This window comes from Mustela putorius, unplaced genomic scaffold (assembly GCF_011764305.1).
Source record: "Mustela putorius furo isolate JIRA1106 unplaced genomic scaffold, ASM1176430v1.1 tig00003896_pilon_pilon_pilon, whole genome shotgun sequence".
In the NCBI taxonomy this organism is placed as follows: Eukaryota; Metazoa; Chordata; class Mammalia; order Carnivora; family Mustelidae; genus Mustela; species Mustela putorius.
In genome coordinates, this window is record NW_025422045.1 from 220969 (window position 1) to 241260 (window position 20292).

At 35.8% G+C, this 20292-nt stretch overlaps 1 protein-coding gene across 5 annotated transcripts in view; it reads right to left on the reverse strand.

The window, feature by feature from the left end:
* Window positions 1-20292, reverse strand: part of NEDD4 (NEDD4 E3 ubiquitin protein ligase) — a 124178-nt gene that overhangs the window by 39971 nt on the left and 63915 nt on the right. The gene's annotated exons all lie outside the window — the stretch shown is intronic.

Sequence of the window (20292 nt, forward strand, 5' to 3'; positions counted from 1 at the left end):
TGAGCATAGATTTCAGTTGCTGTTCACCTAAGGTCTTGAGATAGCATTTGGATTTCAGCTAAGTTAACAAATTGCTAGAACAAAAGACAACTCTTCCTGGAAAGATGGTAAAATTGACTGTCTCAATCATTTCCCAAACACACTGTCCAGTATATAATAAAAAGTTACTAAATATGTGAAGAAACAGAAAAATGTGATCCAGTATCATAAGAAAAAGTCATTAATAGAAATTGGCCGCAATATAAGCTGGATCTTGGAATTAGCAGACAGAAAATAAAGTCATGGGACGCCTGGGTGGCTCAGTCGGTTAAGCCACTGCCTTCAGCTCAGGCCATGATCCCAGGGTCCTGGGACTGAGTCCCGCATTGGGTTCCTTGCTCCGCAGGGAGCCTGCTTCTCTCTCCACCTCTGCCTGCCACTCTGCCTGCTTGTGTGGTGCTCTCTCTCTCTCTCTCTGACAAATAAATAAATTCTTAAAAGAAAAAAAAGAAAAGAAAGTCATAATGAATGAGTGGAGGGGGAATTTCAGTAGTGAAATGGAAACTATAAAATTGAATCAAATGTACACTTTGAAATATATATAGGATTGAAAAATATAATATCTGAATTAAAGATCACTGGATGGGCTTAACATATGACTGGAGAAAAGTTCCACGAACTTTAAGGTACACCAAGAGAATTTATACAATGTGAAAAATAAAGAAGACTTCTGGAAAAATCTCATGCAGTCTGATATGTGTGTAACTGGAGTGCCAGAAAGAGAAGGGAGGGAGGAAGAGAGAGACTAGGAGAAAAAAAAATTGGAAGAAAACAGTAGTCAGCTTCCCCAAACATTAACATCTTACATAACCATAGCACAATGATTAAAATCAGGAATAATATTTTTTAGAGGAAATAGTAACACTTTCATATATTTAACATTTTATTCTTAAGGTTTTAGTTAAAAATAAAAACCTATGTACATAACAGTGTCTGTCACCCATAACATTTATCAAAGTATTTAAAGTAACTTATGAAAAACCTTGTCCCTCCAATCCAAGTTCCCAGAGGGAAGCAGGGTTAACTGTTCAATAAACTTCTTTCAGATGTTTTCCTACATGTATCTGTCTACATGTCTTTTTAAAGTTAATGTGTAATAAACATACATTATATTACTTTCAGTTATACAACATAGTGAATCAATATTTGTATATATTGCAAATAAGCACTACATAAGTTTACTTAACATCTATTACCATACATATTTTTTTCTCTTATGACGGAACTTACAAGATTTGCTCTCTTAGCAGCTTTAAAATACACAATACAGTATTTTTTATAGTTGCCATGGTGTACATTACACTCTCATGACTAATTTATCTTATAACTGTAAGTTTATACCTTTTGACTCCCTTTACCCATTTCACTCACCTCCAACCCCTTCCTCTGGAAACTACCAATTTGATCTCTGTATCCAAGAGTTTGTTTGTTTTTTGTTTTTTAGATTCCACAAATAAATGAAATCATATGGTATTTGTCTGACTTATTTCACTTAGCATAATACCCTCAGGGTTCATCCATGTTGTTGTAAATGATAAAATTTCATTTTTTGCTGAATAATATTCCAAATATATATATATATATATATAACCATATATACAATTAAAACCATCTTCTTTATCTGCTCATCCACTGATGGACTCTTATGTTGTTTCCACCGTTTAGCTATTGTAAATAATGTTGCAGTGCAATGGAGGTACAGATATACTTTCAAGTTAGTGTTGTCATTTTCTTTGGAAAAGTACCCAGCAGTGGAATTCCTGGATCATACGGTAATTTTGTTTTTAATTTTTTGAAGAACTGCCATACAGCTTTCCATATTGGCTGTACCAATATACATTCCCATTAACAAAGCAAAAGGTGGCGCCTGAGTGGCTCAGTGGGTTAGGCCGCTGCCTTCGGCTCGGGTCATGATCTCAGGGTCCTGGGATCGAGTCCCGCATCGGGCTCTCTGCTCAGCGGGGAGCCTGCTTCCTCCTCTCTCTCTCTGCCTGCCTCTCTGCCCACTTGTGATCTCTCTCTGTCAAATAAATAAATAAAATCTTTAAAAAAACAAAAAAAAAAAAAAAAAAAAAAACAAAGCAAAAGGGTTCCTTTTTCTACACACCCTCACCAGCACTTGTTATTTCTTGTCTTTTTGATATTAGCCCTTCTGACAGGTGTGTGGTGATATATGATGTGGTCTTCATCTGCACTTCCTTGATGATGAATAGTGTTGAACATCTCTCCATGGGTCTGTTGGCCATATGTATGTTTTGTCTGGGAAAATGTCCGTTCAGATCCTCTGCTCGTTTTTTGAATTAGATTGTTCATTTACTATTGAATTGTATGAAAAACCAGGAATGGTATTAGCTATTCTACAGACCTTATTCAAATCTCACTGATTATCCCAATAATTTTACTCCAGAATCCAATTCAGGATTGCACACTGCACTAAGTTATCATGTCTCCTTAATGCCCTTTAATCTGGAAAGTACCCTCAGTCTCTTTTTGTCTTTCATGTTTTTGACTCTTATGAAGAATAATGTCCAGTTATAGAATGTTCATCAATTTGGGTTCATGTAATATTTCTTCATGGTTGAATTTAGGTTATGCATTTTTTTGCAAGAATACCATAAAAGTAATATTGGGACTTTTCTCAGTGCATCATGTCAATAGTCAATAAACACTGGAATCTTATACATTATGAACAGCTAGGGACCACTAAATATTTAAGGACAGTCTGTAACATGAAAAACAGAGACTTAAATGCCTTCACCCAAATAAAACAAACAGAAAGAAGTGAGTCAGAGGAATCAGAATCATGTCAGACTACAGGAGAAATCCTTCAGAAAAACTATAATTAACATTCTCAGAGGTAAAAGATGAAGCATCTGTCAAACAGAATAGGAAGTTATGAAAAAAGCAGCACTTAGAGAACAAAAAAAGAGCTGTCGGGAATTAAAGATATAACCGAAATCAAAGGTTTGATACAGAGTTAGAAAATAGAGTTTAAAAAAATTCTCACAAAGTAGAACTAAAAGACAAAAGAAAAGACTTCTTGCCAAAATAAGGGAATTACAGGACAAATTTAACTCCACATCTAAATAACAGGCATTCCAGAGAGAAAAAAGAAAAGGGAAGAAATTATCTTCGAAGAAGCATTTTTTAAAAACTTCCCTTAAATTCAAACAAATGAATTTTGAGAGTGAAAGGTCCCACTGAGTGTTAGGCAAAATCCATGAAAAAACATGCACAGTAAGGCATATCAGAGTGACATTTCAGGGTATCAGATATAAAGAAATTCTAAGCTTTTAGAGCTAGAGAGACACAAAACAGATTATACACAAAACTGAAAACAAGAGAATAATGTCTTTTAAATAATGGGAGAAAAATACTTCCTACATTGAATTTGATACCCAGCCAAAATATCTTCTTTAATAATGAAGATAAAATAAAGAGATTTTCAGATGCTGGTGTTCTTAGTAAGGTAACAGAGGACACATTCCACCAAAATAAGGGAGTACATCATAGTAAGGGAAGATGCAGGAGATTCAAGACAGGAGATGAGAAAAGAGGATTTCCCAAATGATGGGGAAGGAACTTTCAGAATAACAATAGTGTAAGATCTATAGAAAAAATAGTGCATACTGGAGCTGGAGGATGGATGGCTATAAGAAGGATGCTTCCAGAACAGGAATACCAGATCTGTCTAATAGGATTTTGTTAGAATGAAATAAGATAATATACACAGAATGCTTTGCATAATACCCAGCTTGCAATAAGCATTCAATAAATGTTAGTTGTTGTACTTGGAATGCTGGATTCTGTAATGAGGCCCCTGTTCCTCTTCTGATAAAACAGTCTGTAGACATTTCAAACAGGTTCATACAATGAAAGGAGCATGCCTGGAGACTGAAGCCTAGTAAATTAGTTAGTTTAGGGCTGTATTTCTATTTTAGAACTTGAGATGATAATTTTTGAAATGGACAAGTTAGCTTTTAGTTATACCTTCAAGGCTGTCCTATGGTATGGTTCTTTTTTCCTGTTTTTATTGCAACTAGATGTCACACTCTGTAAATCCGAGCTTTAAGAAGCTATAAATAGGTGAGAAAGTAAAATACAACAAAATATAGTAAAATCCTAACCAGAATGACTGAGGAATAAGTTTTTTTGGTTAACTGAAAGATCTAATTAACTTAGTTTAGTATTTACCAGATAAAAAAATAAACCACTTTATTTTTCTTTTTGGTTTTTGTCTTACTGAATAGCCTTGCCCTTAGTAAACTGAACAGAGAAAATATCTACCTGATTGATAATTAATGATCTTTCAGGGCTTCAAAAACATGGTTGTGGTCAATCATCACTGGAGTCCACACAGATATTGAACAGGATTTCTCAACCTGAGCACTACTGACAATATGAGCCAAATAATTTTATTGTTGTGGGGGCTGACCTAGCAACACTCTTGGACTCTACCCACTAGATGTCAGCACCCCCCTCCACCAGCTTTGACAACCAAACATGACTCCTGCCATTGTCAAATGTCCCGTGGGTGGCTGTCCCAGGTTGAGAGCCATTGCTAAAGATATCGAACAGAATGTCTCCAACAGTGAGTAAAAGACCCTCCCTCTTCAAATAACACCTTTATTGAGATTCTTATAATATACAATTTACCCACTTAAAGTATACAATCAATTTTAGAACACTTTTGTCATTCCACAAAGAAAATACATACGTATTAGCTATCACTCCCTATCCGCCCCGCCCCTGCCTTAGCCCTAAGAAACCATCAGTCTACTTTCTGTCTCAATGGATTTGCCTATACTGGACACTTCATATAAAAGGAGTCACATAATCTATGATCCTTTATGACTGGCATCTTTCCCTTACAATGTTTTCAAGGTTCATTCACATTGTAGCAAGTATCACTACTTCATTCCCTTTTGAATTTGAATATTATATTTCATGGATATATCATATTATTTGTCTATTAATCAGCTGGTTGACATTTGGGCTGTTCCCATTTTTTGGCTATTATAAAAAATGCTGCTATGAACATTCAAGTACAAGTTTTTGTGCTGACATGTTTTCATTTCTCTTGGGTATATACTTTGGGAATAAAATCATTGGATCATGTGGTAACTCCGTTTAATCTTTTTAGGAACTGCCATACTTTCCGAAGTAACTATACCATTTTCTATTTCCACCACCACCGTATGAGGGCCCTGATTTCTCCATATCTTTAACAACACTTACTATTACCTAACGTTTTGATACAGCTTTCTTAGTCAGTATGAAGTAGTAACTCATTCATTCTTTCTGCATTTCCCTGACAGGCAATGACGTTGGACAGCTTTCCATGTACTTATTGTGCTCCTTATTTCTCAAAGTCTCTTAACTTAGAAATCTTCCCTTCTGATTCAGTGTGCATTGCAGAAGCAGCGCCTGTCCCTGTGGAACAGAAAGAAACCATCTCGTTCCATATATTGCTCCATGTTCCTTGTTTGCTGACTGCATTTTGTGAACAAAAGCATAGAACAAAAATCCCATTTAATGAAAATTTCCTTGTCTCAAGTAATTTTGATATGGAATTTTAAAAACTTCTTGCAAGGCATCTTCCTTCTTCAAAATAAGTGATCTGAAATGAGTTTCTTAACTTCTACTTAAATGAAAAGGTCCCAAAGAACTATATTTCTAATATTAGAATGAATAAATTTTCCAAACTAAAAGTCAATATACATGGTCTGAAGAGATGGAGAATATGAAACTGGGAATTATCCTGGAAAGTCTGGGACATATGGTTGCTATAAATATAGGACAATTAGGGGTTCTTTTTCCATTTACAAAGAAAAAGTAATAGTTTTGAATTCATTCCTATGAAAGCAAGTCAGTCTGTGATGTTCATTAATGTTTCTCTAGCCAACCAATTGTTCCAAATTCTGAATATCAAGCATTTCCTTGCAAGAGTTATTACCTATATTTGAACTGTATGTGGCTTACTTTATAAAGTAAATCTGCATTCAGTAAAATATAAGTAATTTTAATACACCTGAAATCTGGGGTGCCTGGGTGACTCAGTGGGTTAAAGCCTCTGCCTTCGGCTCAGGTCATGATCTCAGGGTACTGGGATGGAGCCTCACATCAGGCTCTCTGCTCAGCAGGGAGCCTGCTTCCTCCTTTCTCTCTGCCTGCCTCTCTGCCTACTTGAGATCTGTGTCTGTCAAATAAATAAATAAAATCTTTAAAAAAAAAAACCTGAAATCTGAGTAAGAATTTAGAACAGCAGGTGATTTTAAGCAGGACCATCTGTACTAGGCACAGCTCTGTCAGTAAATAATACTTTTTCTTACATTTCAAAGATACAAATTTCAGTTTCTTAAAACAATTTTTAGAATATAAAAAAAGAAAAATCCAAATTGCTCTTTTTACAAAACTTCAATTACAATTATAGATGCCTCTAAGTTTAGAAGGACAGACTATTATTAACTTTGATAAGGCTGCATAGCAGTTGAATTTCTGCTTTAAGAGAACCCAATGTTACAAAAAATCAGAAATTTAAAAACAAAGTGTCACAGCTTTGAAGAATACTGAATACTTGCCTTTAAAAAGTTTCCATTAAATTGAAGTTAGAAATAATTTCCCAGGGCAAATCTATGTATGAAGCAAAATAATAAAGGAAGACTCACTTCCTTGCAATCAAAGCTAAACAACATAGCCAAAGTTTCTTTTGCTGTAATAGCCAACTTTTACTTTCAATTATATTTTTTAATGAAAATAAATTTTATACATGAATAAAAATAATTTTATACATGAATAACTTTATATAAATATATCATAGTTTCAGTTTGCAGACTTAGCCATCAGCACTTTTTTTTTTTTAAATCAAGCTGATCTTCTAAAGTAATTTTAAGACAAAGGTAAAGCATGCAGAGGATACAAAATTAAAAGGAAAAGGGTTCCCAGCCCCCAACTATCTAATTCTACCCTCCGTCTTTCCAAGAGTCAGTAGTTGCTATTTTTGTGTGTTTGGTGTGTTTGGATCTGAAACTATTCAGAGTTTTCTTTGACATACTGTTATGCATCTTACTTTATTTTCTCTTCAACAGTATCTTTAGGGCTTTGTCCGATATCAGATCGTGTAGAGACACTTTACCTGTGGCTATATAGTATGCCACTGTATAGAATACCAAAATTTATTTCACTAGTTCCCTATTGAAAGATATTCAATGGTTTCTAATCTTTTTTCTGTTATAAACAATGCCTCAATGAATAAACTTCTATTTTTTATATTGCATATATACCTGAGAAAATTTTCATTCTGTGTAATAATAAAGATAACAGTAGATTAATCTGAACTAATCTGAAGTGGAAACAGATCTCAGTGACTGACTGGCTATTACAGAAGGGAACGGTGTCCAGAGTGAGCCAAAACCGCATATAAATTTTCAAAGATCAAAAATTCAAGATTAAAAGTGTGCATTTGAATCAACAGTGCCAACAACTTGCTCAGTGCCAATAACTCCTGTCTTCATACAGCTATATTCAAATTGTCTATGTGCGAATGTCATGACTCTTCTGTGTAGATCACTGAAACTCTAAAAAAATGAATTGAAGTGGGTAGAAAAAAAGAAATAAATTCATAGCTATAAAAATGTTTAAACTGGGGATGCCTGGGTAGCTCAGTTGGATAAGCATCTGACTCTTGGTGCCTGCTCAGGCCTTGATCTCAGGGTTGTGAGTTCAAGCCTCGCATTGGGCTCTACACTGGGTGTGGAGCCTACTTGAAAGAAAGAAAGGAAGAAAGGAAGGAAAAGGGAGAGAGAGAGGGAGGAATTAAAATGTTCAAACTCTTGTTAATCATATTTAAATTAAGTCAAGAGATCAAGAGATATTCCACAGATCATAAAAGATGAGAGTAAAAAGCTCTGAAGCTGAAACAATAACCTAAAACCTCTTTCTATAAGGTAAATTTAAACTTTTATTCTATTATTTACATTAAGACGATAAATATTTTCTTGAACACATGAAAAACTGACATCTTGACAAAGCTCATGTGAATATGAGGAAAGTAAGTAAAAAATTTTTTTTTTTAAGATTTTTTATTTATCTATTTGACAGAGATCCCAAGTAGGCAGAAAGGCAGGCAGAGAGGAGTAAGCAGATTCCCTGCTGAGCAGGGAGCTAGATGCGGGCTCAATCCCAGGACCCTGAGATCATGACCTGAGCTGAAGGCAGAGGCTTAACGCACTGAGCCACCCAGGACGATCCAAGTAAGGAAAACTTTTAAGAACGAACTCATTTATAGCATTTTTTAAAAAATGAGGGACCATATATTTTCTGCTTCCAAAATTCTGTTAAAAAAGAACTATTATTGGGCACCTGGGTGGCTCAGTGGGTTAAAGCCTCTGCCTTCAGCTCAGGTCATGATCTCGGGGTCCTGGGATCGAGTCCCGCATCGGGCTCTCTGCTCGGCAGGGAGCCTGCTTCCTCCTCTCTCTGCCTTCCTCTCTGCCTACTTCTGATCTGTCTCTGTCAAAGAAATAAATAAAATCTTTAAAAAAAAAAAGAACTATTATTATTATTTTTTTAACTTTTATTTTTAATGAACATCCTTTCCCCCACAATCCATACTACATATATTCGTATATCTTTGATGTTATAAATTTTAAAAAGATCATAAAAATGACTCTAACTTGAGCTTTCCTATTTCCTAGCATGTGCAGATCTTGTCAACTGGAGCTGCATGGGTATAGCCTCTGCCTTCTTCCTTCCACACTGACTCACGCTGACCTGCTTATTTTAAATGTTTTTCTGGAAGCTCAAGATTTATTGATTCCATCTTTTTAGTATGTTGAGGGGGAAATGGTGTTAGCTAAACAAACAGTATAATCTGATCTAGGCTATAAAATCACAGTGCTATGGAAACTGGATGTCTTTGCTTAAAGCAAACATTCAACGTCCCATGCTTGTAATCTGCTCAGCCAGCCGGCCAGCCAGCCTGTCTGCTAGATTTAACTCTAAGACACACACAGTTCTTGTTCTTTGACAATAGCCTCATACTGCTTGAAAATTTGGCTACACGTGTTCTACAGCCTTTAGCAACTCTCATATTTTTAAAGGGATTTTTACCTAATAGGCGGGGGTAAGAAGTTAGGAGAGGCCACTGTCCAGATCAGTTTCGGTTTGAACCATTCTCTGAATTTCAGTTTCCGTGGAGGTCTCCACATAACACATCACAAACGACAATTTATCTGGATACATTCCTCTATCTTCACATGCTGTAAAGTTTAGCTTATAATTTACTGTGAGGATTTTCAAATACAAAACCATTTTTTAAAAAATACGCTAAAGAAGGACTTTAAAGCAGACAAGAACAGGAATCAGACTGTGTTATCAAACCTGAACAGGATTTTATAATTATTTTCATAATTGAGCTTTAATATATCCAGCATACTTTTTAAGATTTTTTTATTTTTTTAAAGATTTTATTTATTTATTTGACAGAGAGACATAGTGAGAAAAGGAACATAAGCAGGGGGAATGGGAGAGGAAGAAGCAGGCTCCCAGTTGAGCAGGGAGCCCAGTGTGGGGCTTGATCCCAGGACCCTGCAATCATGACCTGAGCTGAAGGCAGAGGCTTAACCAACTGAGCCACCCAGCGCCCCTCTTTTTTTTTTTTTTAAGATTTTATTTATTTATTTCCAACATACTTTTATAAGCAATTTATATTGCTTGCCTCTAAACCAAAGAACTATAGAAGATAAGAAGAAAGTTTTGCATTTATTACAACTATCTGTCCCCTTTACAAAAGGCGAAAGGCTCATCAATTTTCTCCATTGTTTCAAATTTATATTTCCAAGCAAAGGAAAATCACAAGAGGACTAAACGTATAAAGTTATAGTTTAACCAGGAAATACCTACTACTAGATAACTGATAAAAGGGACAAGGCTCTTCCTTCTAGAAAAAAAAAATATGGATTTTTGATTGAAAATAAACAGACACACAGATTCATCTTTCTGAGCTCCAATAAATTATGTTACTACTTTTTTCTTTCTAGGACTGTCTGCCCAGCTATTAGGAAATTTAAAAAGGGTAAACTTTGGGGACGCCTGGGTGACTCAGTGGGTTAAAGCCTATGTCTTCGGCTCAGGTCATGCTCCCAGGGTCCTGGGATTGAGCCCCACATGGGGCTTTCTGCTCCGCGGGGAGTCTGCTTCCTCCTCTCTCTCTGCCTGCCTCTCTGCCTACTTGTGATCTCTGTCTGACAAATAAATAAATAAAATCTTTTTTTTTTTTAAAAGGGTAAACTTTTGAAGAGACTGAAGCTAATAATCTCAGATAGAATTCTATAGTCTAAATGAGAAACAAGTAGATGACTTCTACTGTTGAGAAAGATCTAGTGACTTTATTTCTAAATCTAAATCTCTGATATTAATTTAAAAACAAGTAAGTGGGAGGAGATGAATTAAAATCATCACTTTAAAATGGCTCAAGGGAAGCCAGGGTGCCTGGGGAAGTAGTCTAGAGGCTTCTGCTTCCAGCCTTAATCTAGAGTTTCCAAGGATTTGAGTTGAGTTAGTCCACTCGAGTGGTTTTCACAGTTCTTACAAGTCCTCAAGTGTTACTCATGCTACGTCATCCAGTAGTCACATGGAGAGAACCACATCTCTGTTCAGTTTAATTTCTAAAGAAAACCAGGAAGAATAAACAATGATAACAGCTAAAGAAGAATAAGCAGGGCATCTAAATTTATTTATTGCTATCCTGCCTACTTCCAAATGGATTTGGCAGTTTGGAGATAACACACAAGGTAAATTAAGACACTTCAAGATAACAGACAGAATTCCTCTAAAAGAAGCAAAAGGAGTCAGTTTCTTGCATTTCTTTTAGCTTACACTGCAAAAATAAAAATCTATTTCCTAATTATAACAATGTTCTTTTCAGAACTTTCGAAGACTTGCTATTGAATAAATATCATTTCCCCAGTGTGTTCCTAAGAATCATAGATCTGCTGGATACTAAAAGAGGTCAAAGGTGGTCACAGACCTGGGAAACATTTGGTTAAACAAAACTCAAAAGTTCATTTCCTGTAGGACTTTAGAACTTCACTAGTGTGCATTGTGACAGCCTAAGAAATACAGCATGTGGTACTATACAAACTTATTTCCCAATGGGATGGGTTTATATGAGGTTATCTTGCAGACTGGGGAGGAACACATTTTAAAAACACTGGTCCAGAGGAAGAACTATAAATTCCTTAGCATGGAATGCTAGGTCTTTCCCAGCATTTCCAATCTACCTTGCAGCCTCGTCTATTAATAGAAGACCCCCCATAGAGTGCTATGCTTTTGCTGAACAAATCCTCTATTTCTCCCTCTCAAACTCACTTATGTTTCCTGGAAGGTTTTTCTCTCTCTGCCTGTGTGAATTCTCCGTATGAGGCCCAGCTCAATGCCATTCTAATGAAGCTTTTCCTGATGAGATTAAATTGCTAATTTCCTCCTCTATACTTCTACTTTACTTGGATCTTTTAACATCTGTATTAACAGTTCTCTTCTACTCCAAAAAAAAAAAAAAAATTATTAAATTACTTTAAAAAATTTACATGGCCTGACTTACTAGAATATATCATCTTCATGTCACTTATTCCCTCCTTTATAAAAACTAGCTATTGAGACCACAGGATGTACTCTATGATATGGGGAGAACTTACTTAATAGTTCTAGCATTATGAAACCAAATCAGCAATGTGACAGGAAATGCTACAACACCCAGAGAAGATGGTTTCAGATTTTCCTTTTCAGACAATAGATAAAGTCCCACTTGCCCATTTCAAGAGGGTTGAACTTTGCTGGAGCAAAAATCCAAAGGGTTAAATGGCCTGCTTGACTCCCTACAGTTTGATTGCCTTCTTCAATCTGGAACTGAATTTCGTTTTCTGCCACCAGTGTGATAACTTGGTAACGTTTGGGCTCCAGATCAGAATACTGCCCGTATTTTTCACTGCTTTGACTATGGCTATGTTCCCGGATCATTTACTGGATTTCCAGCCTCAGAAAAAGGTTTTCAGCCAGTTTTCTTTGAGTTGTAAGGGGCTGTTTCCCTTAGGAAATGGTAGTATGACCTCTTCCCTACACAGTCTCTAGCCTTCCCCATCTGCTCCTGACCTTTTCTGCCTTTTAGGGACCATGAGCCATTCCCTCGCCCACCCTTGGCCTATGGAATCCACCACTTGCAATCTGCACACAATTGATAAATCTTGACAGATAAAACATTTTGCATGAATCTGTAATTCAAGTTCCATGAGATTATAACCCTAATTTCCTATTAATACTATGACCAAGTTAAAAAAATACATCCATGAGGTGGAATCCACACTTGGATTCAGATGAAACTACCCCATTTAATAGTTTAAATATAACCTATGGATGTTTAAGAATGCTTAAAGGGAAGATTAAAAATAATCCCTAAGCTTTGCCTCATTGTGCGAGGCTTGCCAGGGTCTGGCTCATAGCAGGAAGTCGTTATTTTGCTCATTGGCCAATTGCTCCAGATTTTAGGTTAGTCACCTTTAGAGGTAACTGAATCTGAAATCTACATATGTTTCTTCACTGTATTAAACAGCAGCTAGCATTAGTAGGTCTGGAGAACACCTGTGACAATTCAGGATTTATCAAAGTTTTCTGACTACTTGAATGATGCGAACCTCTTGCAAACTCTCAAGGCAAGCAGCCTTGAGGCTACAGTCATTTCAACTCTCTGATCCTTAATTTAAAACCATTTTACATATTCTCCTGTCTTCCTCACATAGACTGGCCCATCAAAAGTTGGGATGATGTCTTCTTTTGTATTTCACAATAAAAAAATTCTTTAAAATATCAGCTTGCTAGAGTTTCAGTAGTATTTTTCTTAATCGACAAATAATACTAATAAGCAGAAGCAAGGTACAGTGACTGGCAAATACTTTCAAAAGATTTATTATTAGTAAAATGAATATATTAAGAGAGGACCTGAAGAAACTGGCCCAAGAATATCTCTAAACAACAAAGAAAATAGTTTATTATCAAATGATTCCCAATGTTTCTTGTTCTCCTCCTCCCCCTTGTTCTATTTTTTTTTTTTTAAGATTTTATTTATTTGACAGAGAGACACAGCGAGGGAGGGAACAAAAGCAGGGAGAGTGGGAGAGGGAGAAGCAGGCTTCCTGCCGAGCAGGGAGCCCGATGCGGGGCTCCATCCCAGGACCCTGGGATCATGACCTGAGCCAAAAGCAGACCCTTACCAACTGAGCCACCGAGGTGCCCCTCCCTCCTTGTTCTTCTTCATTTTTTGTAAACTTTGGTAGAAGACTACTTATGTACTGGCAGAAAGAAATGATTTCTCTAACATCTTCTACCTTTTGAAATAATCTCTTTTACGTTTTTAGAAAATATTTCAGAAGTAGAAACTCATTATTCTTACAATTTGATTACCTGATCATTTGATCAAGTGTAAATTTAGCTGATCCATAAAGTTTTTGAAGTTACACCCCCACGAGGGTTAAAAACTCATACAATTTATGAGTATAATTGTATGAATAATTTATGAATAATTTATGAATATAATGTATCAATGAAAACAGAGGACCAAAGGAAAGGATGTGGGTCACTGTTGTTTAAGAAAATAAAAACTCAATGGATTCCTTTAAAACCTAAATTTCCTCACTTAAATAGCAGGTACCAGTGGAGAAAAATAAGGTCACTGAGATGTGGTTCCATTCCTTCTGCCATCACAGCTACCAAGAAGTGTAGCTTTAGGTGCCTTCCTCAATAGACTGGAGCACAGTCAAAGTTACAGGGGTATCAATGGCTTGAGGCTCAGAATGTAATGCTCTAGAGAAACCCTGTCCAATAGAACTTTGTGCAATAATGGAAGTACTGTGTATCTGTGCTGTTCAATGCAATAGCCAGTAGCTACTTGTGGCCACTGAGCACTTGAAGTATGTCTACTACGATAAGGTTCAGAATTTTAAAATTTGATTTCATTTCAATGAATTTCAATCTCCATAGCCACAGGTGGTAAATGGCCACTGTATTGGACTATGGAGTTCTGGCAAATTTTTCAGTAAAACAACACTCTCTGGCTTTAAGCTTTTACTTTTAGTTCTTGCCCAGCAATTCAGACATGTCCCCAAAGCTGAATAACTTTAAGAATGCTTAAAGTTACTTTAAAGTTACTTTAAATACTGCTCACCATACTGTATTTGGAATCATGACTACATTTTTTTAAAAAATCAGTTTGGTTTATCATACCTAAGGAAAGGTTGAGTTAAACATTGTAAATATGCCTTTGGGAAATAAGTCACGTTAAGAAAAGGAGGAGCCCAGTGGGACACAGTGGTACCCCAAAGTGGCAATACCTGTACATACAAAGCTAGCAATAGCAGTGTTCAGCTGGACTGGATTTGTTCAAGAGTGCATGGTAGCCATCTCTTTGGAACCCCAGAAATAGTGAAGAGTACTTTACAGTTGCCAGGGATCTTTTGTGGACAGACGAGAAGGCCTAATCAGTGAAACTTGGGTTATAACCATCATTTTGTCTCCATTAGTGCCTGTAGCCTGGTGAATCTTGGGAAAACTTACGTTACCTGTATTGAGTATGCAGATCTGATGGGCTTCTATCAGTATAATATATTTCGGCAGTTTCACCACCTGTCTTATAAATTTTTTAAATGCTAATTCAGGATAATATCCAAAATAATTTTAGCAGGTTAAAAAAAAATCCCAAGAGCCAAATACATACTTTCTTTCAGTAAAGGGAAGGATAACTATAAGAAGGATATTTTTTAAACCCCACCAGATGCATAAAATTATTTATATGAACTATATAAAATTGAATTTTTATGAATATCCCCAAAACAGAAACTATATAAATATGAAATTATAATAGCTGAGTAACTTTGCTTTTAGCCTATTGATAACTACCAACCAATCATTTGAATATAAAATTATATGGGCACACTGGGATATCTTTTGTAAATGTAATCTTTTGTTAATGACATTAAAAAAATAAAGAGATAATAGAAGATCATTTGATTCCTAAAGATCAAAATAAAATAAAAACCAAGTTATAATGTGATTTTTATAAAGATATGTTTCAAGTATTATAAAACATGAAAATTAACTTAAATCAAAATTGTGCTATTAATGCAAACTGTGATATCTTAAAACGACTACTAACAGACTCTCTGAATAGGCCTATATCTATAAAAGAAATTGAATTGATAATTAATAATGCTCCAAAACAGAAAGCACCAGGTCCAGATGTGCTCACTGGTGAATTCTACCAAACACTTAGGGAAGAAATTATACCAATACTCTATAAACTCTTTCAGAAGACAAAAGCAGAGGGGATACTTCCTAATTCATTCCATGGAGCTAGAATTACCCTAAAACCAAAACTAGACAAAGACATTACAAGAAAGGAAAACAACAGACCATTATCTCTCATGAACATTGATACAAAAATCTTCAACAAAACAATAGCAAATTGAATCCAACAATGTATGAAAAGAATAATATAACCATAACCAAGTAGGATTTAGACCAGGTAGAAAATTATTTCAATGTTTGAAAATCAGTTATCATGATACATCACATCAATAGGCAGAAGAAGAAAAAAAATCATAAGATTATATCAATAGGTGCAGAAAAGCCATTTTACAAGACCCAATAGCAATCTACGATAAAAGTGCTCAATAAACTACGAATAGAGGGGAACTTCCTCAGTTGGATAAGGAATAGCTACAAAAAACCTGCATCTGACATTATACAATGTGGTGAAAAACTAGAAGCTTTCTCATTAAGATCAGGAACAAGGCAAGGATGCCCCCTCTTACCATTCCTTTCAGCACTGTAGTGAGAGTCCGGGTTGATATAATAAGAAAAGGAAATAAAAAATATACAGATTGAGAAAGAAATCACACTGTCTTTGCAAATGATATTATTGTCTTATAGGAAATCCAAAAAACTTGACCAAAAAACTTCTGCAGCTAATGAGCAATTTTCACAAAGTCACAAGGTCACAATACTAATATAGAAAAGTCGATTCCTTTCCCATATACTAGCAATTAACAAGTAGAACTTGAAATTAAAGCCACAGTATCATTTACTTTAGCATCCCCCAAACAGAAATAGTTAAATATAAACCTAACAAAATATAAGATCTATAAGAAAAACTACAAAACTGATGCATGAATTTGAAGAAAAACTAAAAAGATCAAGAGACAGTCCATGTTCACAGATAGGAAGACTCAATATTTTCAAGATGTTGGTTCTTTCCAACTTGATTTATGGTTTAATGCAATCCTAATCAAAATCCTAGCAAGTTATTTTGTGAATTTCAAAAAAAATTGATTCTAAAATTTACTGGAGAGGCAAAAGAACAGTCAATAAAATAGTAAAGAACAAGAACAAAATTTAAGGAATGACACCACCTCTCTATTTAACTGATAATCCAGACAGCGTGGTAACGGTGAAAGAACAGACAGAGTTCAATGAAACAGGATAGAGAGCCCAGAAATAGACCCACATAGTCAACTGATCTTTTTTGTTAATTTATTTAAATTCAATTTAATTAGCATATAGTGTATTATTAGTTTCACAGGTAGAATTCAGTGATTCATCAGGTGAATATAACACCCTGTGCTCATAAGTGCCTTCCTTAATACCCATCACCTAGCTACCCCATCCCCCAAAAGTCAACTGACCTTAAAGAAAGAAGCAAAGACAATACAATGGAGAAAAGAAAGTCTCTTCAGCAAACGATGCTGGGATGATGGGCTACTCACATTAAAAAAAAAAAAAAAAAAAGGCAAGGGGGGGGCACCTAGGTGGCTCAGTGTGTTAAACCTCTGCCTTTGGCTCAGGTCATGATCTCAGGATCCTGGGATAGAGCCCCACATCGGGCTCTCTGCTCAGCAGGGAGCTTGCTTCCCCCTCTCTTTCTGCCTGCTGCTCTGCCTACTTGTGATCTCTCTCTCTCTCTCTGTCCAATAAATAAATAAAATCTTAAAAAAAAAAACAATACCAAAGAGATGTTCCATGAAAGAAATTATTGATAAGTTGGATTTCATTAAAATTAAAACTGACACTTTATTAAAGACACTGTCAAGAGAATGAAAACACAAGTTACAGACTGGGAGAAAATATTTGAAAAAGACATATCTGGTGAAGGACTACTATCCAAAATATATAAAGAAAGCTTATAAACTGACAATAAGAAAACACACCTGACTTAAAAACGGGCCAAAGACCTCAACAGACACCTCACCAAAGAAGATGGACATGGCATATAAGCATATGAAAAGATGTGCCACATCATATGCTTTGAAATGCAAATTTCAAAAATAATGAGATACCATTACACACATATTTAGAATGGCCAAAACGTAGAACACTGGCAATACCAAACACTGGTAAAGATGTGGAACAACAGGAACTTTTATACCCTGACTATGGAACTGCAAAATAGTACAGCCACTTCAGAATGTTAGCTGGCAGTTTCTTTAAAAACTAAACTTGAATCATATGACTCAGCAATTACAGCACTTGGTATCTACCCAAAAGAGCTGAGAACTTAACTCTACATAAAAACCTGCACACAGACATTCACAGCAGCTTTGCTCACAACTGCTAAAACTTGGAAGCAACCACGATGTCCTTCTATTGGTGAGTGTGTAAATAAACTAAGGTACATTCAGACAATGAACGGTTATTCGGTACGAAAAGAAAAAGAAAAGAAAAAAAGCTATCAAGTCATGAAAAGACATGGAAGGAACTTAAATGAGTATTACTAAGTGGAAGAAACCAATCTGAAAAGACTACCTACAGTATGATTTCAATTATGTGACATTTTGGAAATGGCAAAACCATAAAGGCAGAAGAAAGATCACTGGTTGCCAGGGAAGATGAAGAGGCAAAGTAGTGAAACTACTCTGTATTGTACTGTAATGGTGCACAGATACATGCCATTATAATCTGTCCAAACCCACAGCATGTACACCACCAAGAGTGAACACTAAATTCAACTCTGGACTCTGGAGGGTAACAATGTGTCAGTGCGGGTTCATGAATTGTAATAAATGTTCCACTCTGGCCCAGGCTGTTGGTAATGGGGGAGGCTACATGTTTCAGAGTAGGAGGTTATGGGAAACCCTGGCCTTCTGTTCACTATGCTGTGAATCTAAAATTGCTCCAAAAAATAAAGTGCATTAAATAAAAACAACACCAACTGAGGCAATTTGGAACTCTTTAGTTTACAAACTGAAAAGAAAGAATCTATCATCTATGGCTAGAAGCTGACTCTATCAATGACATAAAGTCACTAAAATAGTATCCAAATCACTGTTTTCAATGTGGCATTAAAAAAAAAAAAGGTGATAGGATCAGCTTCTTTAAAACTGTAAGTTGTACATTAAGAGTAGCTTTGTGGGCGCCTGGGTGGCTCAGTGGGTTAAGCCGCTGCCTTCGGCTCAGGTCATGATCTCAGGGTCCTGGGATTGAGGCCCGCATCGGGCTCTCTGCTCAGCAGGGAGCCTGCTTCCCTCTCTCTCTCTGCCTGCCTCTCTGCCTACTTGTGATCTCTCTCTGTCAAATAAATAAATAAAATCTTAAAAAAAAAAAAAAAGAGTAGCTTTGTGGCCCACAAATTGGACTTTCTAGCTGCTACTTATCTCCTGCCATGAATTTGCTGTATAATTCTTATTTATTTCTGTATTTCTTCTGTACATCTAGCATTGATGTAGTTTTTCCCCCAAGAATATGCATATCAAAATTGAGTCTAAGAAAAAAGAGCTGTGTTTTAGTTCGTAATAAGGCTTTGGAAAAACCATATTCCTTTAAAAATGTATTTTGATCTTTGATCAAGTCTTATGAAGAAGTGCTTCCCCAGATTTCTAGTCTGTATTTTTGTGTTATAGTTGACCATTGAATAACACAGGTTTGAACTACACAGGTCCACTTAAATGTGAATATTTTTTATAAATACAGTACAATACTATAAGTGTATTTTCTCTTCCTTCTGATTTTCTCAATAACAACTTTTCTCTGGCTTACTTTAAGAATATAGTATATAATACATATAAAAATAACATATAAAATATGTGTTAATTAGCTGTCAATCAGCAAGACTTCCACAGTCAACAGTAGATTATAAGTAAAGTTTTGGGGGTATCAAAAGTTATATGCAGATTTTCAACTGCACGGTGACTGATGGGGGGAGTGGCACCCTTAACCCCTATATTGTTCAAGGGTGAACTGTGCTTTTTACATTTTTATTATTTTTTTTAAGATTTTAATTATTTATTTTAGAGAGAGCAAGCAGGAGGGAGGGGCAGAGGGAGAAGGAGAAGCAGACTGTGCTGAGCGTGGAGCCCAACATGTGGCTCAATCCCAGGACCCTGAGATCAGGACCTGAGCCAAAACCAAGAGTCAGATGCTTAACTGCTTGCACCACCCAGGTGCCCCCAACAGTGTTTTTGTTATTGTTGTTTTAACGGTGTTTTTTTAATATGGTCTTTTCATGCACTTTCTATTACTTAATTATTAACCTGGATTCTTAAATGTGTATATGATTCACTTTATATACATATAAAACAACAATTATTATGTTACACAATGTGGTACTTTTCAGTTTACAATGTACCTTCACGTAGTCTCACCACAAATTATAAGGTAGATAATGGCTGCTTTTTACTGAGCACCATTTATCTGCCAAACAGACATGAAATTTTCAGTCCTCAAGTAACTCTGCCAAGTTTCATAAATTTCATACTTCATAAATATGAAGTTAAAACTCAGAGAAGCATTAAGAGGAATAAGAGGAATTAATATAGCTAATTCATCATAGTGTACATTTTCATTCTACCCAGGGATGAAGAATGTGGGTATCCTAGACGTTTAAACCCTAAATGCAGATTTGCAGTGATTTAAAATTGAGGTAAGGTGTAGTTTAGGTGATAAATTCCAGTCCTAAGTCCTAACTATAACCTTTTAGTTTTAGGTTCCAAAGTGAAAGCCTCAATTTTATTGGTAACAAATATATTATCAAAAATTATCTGGTTAAAGAAACAGAAAATTCCATGGTAAATAGACATGCTCAGCCCCAAAGTGAAATAAACATCATAAAGGAGATGAAGACTTAGGCAGACACAAGCTAAAGGAGAGGTAACCATCTTGAGCTATGTCATTAATAAAACGATCCCGATGACTTAGGTAGAGTTCTAGTCAAAA